This window comes from Salvelinus sp. IW2-2015, unplaced genomic scaffold (assembly GCF_002910315.2).
Source record: "Salvelinus sp. IW2-2015 unplaced genomic scaffold, ASM291031v2 Un_scaffold4864, whole genome shotgun sequence".
Lineage (NCBI taxonomy): Eukaryota > Metazoa > Chordata > Actinopteri > Salmoniformes > Salmonidae > Salvelinus > Salvelinus sp. IW2-2015.
In genome coordinates, this window is record NW_019946133.1 from 42,461 (window position 1) to 48,775 (window position 6,315).

Consider the following 6,315-nt stretch of genomic DNA (forward strand, 5'->3'; position numbering starts at 1 on the left):
AAGGGAGGAGACAAGCGTTAAAGGAAGGATTTTAAGCCTTGTGAGACAATTGAGGCATGGATTTGTGTTTGTGTGCCATTCAGAGGATGAATGGGAAAGACAAAAGATTTAAGTGCCTTTGAACGGTATGGTAGATAGGTGCCAGGCGGCACCGGTTTGTTCAAGAACTGCAACGCTGCTGGGTTTTTTCACGCTCAACAGTTTCCTGTGTGTATCAAGAATGGGTCCACCACCCAAAGGACATCCAGTCAACTGGACACCACTGTGGGAAGTATTGGAGTCAAACATTGGCCAGCATCCCTGTGGAACGTTTTCGACACCTTTGTAGAGTCCATGCCCTGATGAATTGAGGCTGTTCTGAGGGCAAAATGAGGTTTGGGTTCAACTCAATATTAGGAAGGTGTTCTTTAATGTTTTGTACACTCATGTTTACTGCTACCAGTTAAACGAAAACACACTGAAACCCCCTGCAACAGCTTCTCTATATAGAGACAGGAAGTCGTTTCAGACCTGTCTTTAAATCAGATAACTATCTAGGACAGGGGGGCCGACCCAGAATCTTTGAAATCCGATGTGGCCCTCGAGACAAATGATTGCCAACCCCTGATTTAGGAGAAACAGACCAATCCTGGCCTGTCCATCCGTCAATCTCCTCACCCTTTAGTTGGTCCTTCGCCCGGCCACCATGTAGTAAAAGATATGGAAGGCCTGTCCATCTATCTATCTCTACCCTTTAGTTGTCTTGGCTCCGGCACCATGTAGTAAAAGATATGGAAGGCCTGTCCATCTATCTATCTTCCTCACCCTTTAGTTGTCCTTCGCTCCGGCCACCATGTAGTAATACACGATATGGAAGGCCTGCCATCTATCAATCTCCTCACCCTTTAGTTGTCCTTGGCTCGGCCACCATGTAGTAAAAGATATGGAAGGCCTGTCCATCTATCTATCTCCTCACCCTTTAGGTGGTCCTTCGCTCCGGCCCACCATGTAGTTAAAAGATATGGAAGGCCTGTCCATCTATCTATCTCCTCACCCTTTAGTTGGTCCTTCGCTCCGGCCACCATGTAGTAAGAAGATAGGAAGGCCTGTCCATCTATCATCTCCTCACCCTTTAGTTGGTCTTCGCTCCGGCCACCATGTAGTAAAGATATGGAAGGCCTGTCCATCTATCAAATCTCCTCACCCTTTAGTTGGTCCTTCGCTCCGGCCACCATGTAGTAAAAGATATGGAAGGCCTGTCCATCTATCTATCTCCTCACCCTTTAGTTGGTCCTTCGCTCCGGCCACCATGTAGTAAAAGATATGGAAGGCCTGTCCATCATATCTATCTCCTCACCCTTTAGTTGGTCCTTGGCTCCCGGCCACCATGTAGTAAAAGATATGGAAGGCTCTCTCTATCTTGGCTTGGCGGATACAGCGAGACTTCTCCAGCAGGTCTGGTGGACAGCGGAGGGTTAAAGACAAACACAACTCTGTGGTGCAGGAACAAGACACTGCCTTTTACGTTGGGCCAGTTTCCCCCGACACACATGAAATATAATATACAATGAACATGCTTTTTAGTCCAGGACTAGGTTTAATCTGTGTCCGGAAACTGTCCCTTTTATCTCCCAAATCTCTAAAAGATGAATTTGATAACACTACAATACATCTCTATGAGGAGCCCAAAGGCTGTATATTTATAGAAAGTATATTTTCATGAGGATACAAGTATCGATGTTGGCTCCAACCAGGAATCCGGTCACGTCAAAGTTGAGCTTATAAACTTGCCCTGTGAGGAGAAGATATGTAGGATACTGTATATGTGGAAGGAAGATATGTAGGATACTGTATATGTGAGTAGAGATATATGTAGGATACTGTAGTATGTGAGGAGAGATATTGTATGATACTGTATGTGTGAGGAGAGATATGTAGGATACTGTATATGTGAGGAGAGATATGTAGGATACTGTATGTGTGAGGAGAGATATGTAGATACTGTATATGTGAGGAGAACTATGGTAGGATACTGTATACGTGAGGAGAGATATGTAGGATACTGTATATGTGAGGAGACATATGTAGGATACTGTATATGTGAGGAGAGATATGTAGGATACTGTATATGTGAGGAGAGATATGTAGGATACTGTATATGTGAGGAAGCGATATGTAGGATACTGTATATGTGAGGAGAGATATGTAGGATACTGTTATGTGAGGAGAGATATGTAGGATACTGTATATGTGAGTAGAGATATGTAGGATACTGTATACAGTGAGGAGAGATATGTAGGATACGTATTATGTGAGGAGAGATATGTAGGATACTGTATATGTGAGGAGAGATATGTAGGATACTGTGTATGTGAGGAGAGATATGTAGGATACTGTATATGTGAGGAGAGATATGTAGGATACTGATACGTGAGAGAGATATGTAGGATACTTATATGTGAGAGAGATATGTAGGAACTGTATATGAGGAGAGATATGTAGGATGTATACGTGAGAGAGATATTGGATACTGTATATGTGAGCTCTGAGCTCTTGATAGATGTCATGATTTCACTGGAATAGCAGTCTGTACTCTAGTAACAAGAAATAGCAGTCTGTACTCTAGTAACAAGGAATAGCAGTCTGTACTCTAGTAACAAGGGACTGGTGCCAGGAGATTTTCCTGACTACGTAATCAAACCGGGAAAGACTCTGGGTCCTAGTTACAAGCTTTAATTAAGTTAGTAGTAATGTGGAGAGAGTGAAGGAATGAATGAATGAATTTAATTTGTCATTTTTAAATATATTATAACTTTTGTTTGAAAAGTGTGTGTAACAGTGTCTGAGTGTGTGTAACAGTCTCTGAGTGTGTGTAACAGTGTCTGAGTGTGTGTAACAGTGTCTGAGCGTGTGTAACAGTGTCTGAGTGTGTGTAAACAGTGTCTGAGTGTGTGGTAACAGTGTCTGAGTGTGTGTAACAGTGTCTGAGTGTGTGTAACAGTGTCTGAGTGTGTGTTACAGTGTCTGAGTGTGTGTAACAGTTTCTGAGTGAACAGTGTCTGAGTGTTTGTGTAAACAGTGTCTGAGTGTGTAACAGTGTCTGAGTGTGTAACAGTGTCTGAGGTGTGTAACAGTGTCTGACGTGAACAGTGTCTGAGTGTCTGAGTGTGTGTAACAGTGTCTGAGCGTGTGTAACAGTGTCTGAGTGTGTAACAGGCTGAGGTGTAACATGTCTGAGCTGTGTAACAGTGTCTGAGTGTGTGTAACAGTGTCTGAGCGTGTGTAACAGTGTCTGAGCGTGTGTAACAGTGTCTGAGTGTCTGAGTGTGTGTAACAGTGTCTGAGAGGTGTGTAACAGTGTCTGAGTGTGTGTAACAGTGTAATCTGAGTGTGTGTAACAGTGTCTGAGTGTGTGTAACAGTGGCTGAGCGTGTGTAACGAGGTGGTGTGTAACAGTGTCTGAGCGTGTGTAACAGGATGGCTGAGCGTGTGTAACAGTGGTGTAACAGTGTTGAGTAGTGTGTAAACAGTGTCTGAGTGTGTGTAACAGTGTCTGAGCGGTTCTGAGTGTGTGTACAGTGTCTGAGTGTGTTGTTAAACAGTGTCTGAGCGTGTGTAACAGTGTCTGAGTGTGTTAACAGTGTCTGAGTGTGTGTAACAGTGTTCTGAGTGGTGTGTAACAGTGTCTGAGCGTGTGTAACAGTGTCTGAGCGGTGTTAACAGTGTCTGAGTGTGTGTAACAGTGTCTGAGTGGTGTGTAAACAGTGTGTTTGTAACAGTGTCATGTTGTCACTGAGCGTGTGTAACAGTGTCGTGAGCGTTGTGTGTAACAGTGTCTGAGTGTGTGTAACAGTTGTCTGAGAGTGTGTGTAACAGTGTGTGTGTACAGTGTCTGAGCGGTGTAACAGTGTTGAGTGTGTGTAAAACAGTGTCTGAGCGTGTGTAACAGTGTCTGAGGTGGTGAAACAGTGTCTGAGCGTGTGTAACAGTTCTGGCGTGTGTAACAGTGTCTGAGTGTGTGTAACAGTGTCTGAGTGTGTAACAGTGTCTGAGCGTGTGTAACAGTGTCTGAGTGTGTAACAGTGTCTGAGTGTGTAACAGTGTCTGAGTGTGTGTAACAGTGAGTTAATTACGAATCGTGAGGAGTTGTCGTTCTTGATGGTCTTGGCGTTCCCGAAGGCTTCCAGGATGGGGTTAGCCTGCAGCAGCTGCTTCTCTAGCTCCCCCTGGAGGACAAACGGGGGAAAGGAGGAAAAACAATCACATATCTGTGACGTCACAATTATTATTCCACTTCATGCATATTACCAAAGAATGATGTCACACAACAAAAACAACAGAAGTTACGTTGCACTGTACAACAACAAAGAAATGGACAACTGAGACACACTACAAAGCAGTGCAACAGACACAGAGCAAAACACAGTCAGTGAGATGTAGCATAGCAACCACTCAGAGAGATTAGTGAAACGATTATTATGGGGTGACTTTGATGTTTCACACACTATTTTAAATGTCATAAAGGCCACTACTTTCTAACACACAGAGAGGTCCATCAATAGTTAATAGTGTTCACATGCTATAGGACAGGAGAGATCGATCATATCGGTTAATCAAATGTAGGTGTGACACGATAGCTAGCATGCAGCTATGAACTCCCAAATGGCACCCTATTACATATGTAGTGCACTTCTTTTACCAGACCTCTATAGGCGGTGGTCAAAAGTAGTGCACTAAATAGGGAATAGGGTGCTACTCTCATACTCACATAGGCCAGAGACCCAGGCTTCTCTGGCTTCTCCTACATAGGAGGCAGAGGATGATGTGAGCATTATAACCTATTATAATGTATTATAACCTGGCATAACGTATTATAATGCATTATAACCTGGTATAACGTATTATAATGCATTATTACCTGGCATAACGTATTATAATGAATTATAACCTGGCATAACGTATTATAACCGGGCATAACTTGTTATAACGTATTATAATCTGGCATAACCTGGCATAACGTTTTATAACCTGGCATAACGTATGATAACCTGGCATAACCTGTTATAACGTATCATAGCCTGGCATAACATATCATAACGTGGCATAACGTATCATAACCTGGCATAACATATTATAACCTGGCATAACATATCATAACCTGGCATAACCTGGCTTAACGTTTCATAACCTGGCATAACGTATTATAACCTGGCATAACGTATTATAACCTGGCATAAACCGTAATGCATCAACCTGGCTATAACGTATCATAACCTGGCATAACCTGGCATAAACATATTATAACCTGGCTTAACGTTATCATAACCTGGCATAACGTTCATAATCTAACCTGGCATAATGTATCATAACTGGCATATACGTATCATAACCTGGCATAGACCTGGCATAACGTAAATTATAACCTGGCATAACGTATCATAACCTGGCATAACGTATATATACCTGGCATAATGTATATAACCTGGCATAACGTATCATAACCTGGCATAATGTATTAATACTTGGCATAACGTATCAATAACCTGGCATAAACGTATATAACCTGGCATAACGTATTATAACCTGGCATAACGTATTTATAACCTGGCATAACGTTATAACGGCATAACGTATCATAACCTGGCATAATCTGGCATAACGTATTATAACTGGCATAACGATATTATAACGGCATATGTATCATAACCTGGCATAACGTATATAACCTGGCATAACCTGGCATAACGTATCATAACCTGGCTAAACCTGGCATAATGTATTAATAACTTGGCATAACGTATCATACCTGGCATAACGTATCATAACCTGGCATAACGTATTATAACCTGGCATAACCGTATTAAACTGGCATAACGTATTATAACCTGGCATAACGTATCATAACCTGGCATAATCTGGCATAAACGTATTATAACCTGGCATATAACGTATTATAACCTGGCATAATGTATCATAACCTGGCATAAACGTATTCATAACCTGGCATAACCTGGCATAAACGTATTAAACCTGGCATAACGTATCATAACCTGGCATAACGTATTATACACCTGGCATAATGTATTATAACCTGGCATAACGTATCAAACCTGGCATAACGTATTATAAACTTGGCATATAACGTATCATAACCTGGCATAACGTATCATAAACCGGCTAACATATTATAACCTGGCATAACGTATCATAACCTGGCATAACCTGCGCTTAAGTATTATAACCTGGCTTTAACGTTCATAACCTGGCATAACGTAATTATAACCTGGCATAATGTAATCATAACCTGGCATAAACATAATCAATAAGCCTGGCCAT

The 6,315-nt window shown here is 41.9% G+C and overlaps 1 pseudogene; it reads right to left on the reverse strand.

The window, feature by feature from the left end:
• The window catches only part of LOC112077721 (myosin-11-like), a 78,208-nt pseudogene that overhangs the window by 41,039 nt on the left and 30,854 nt on the right, over nucleotides 1–6,315 (reverse strand).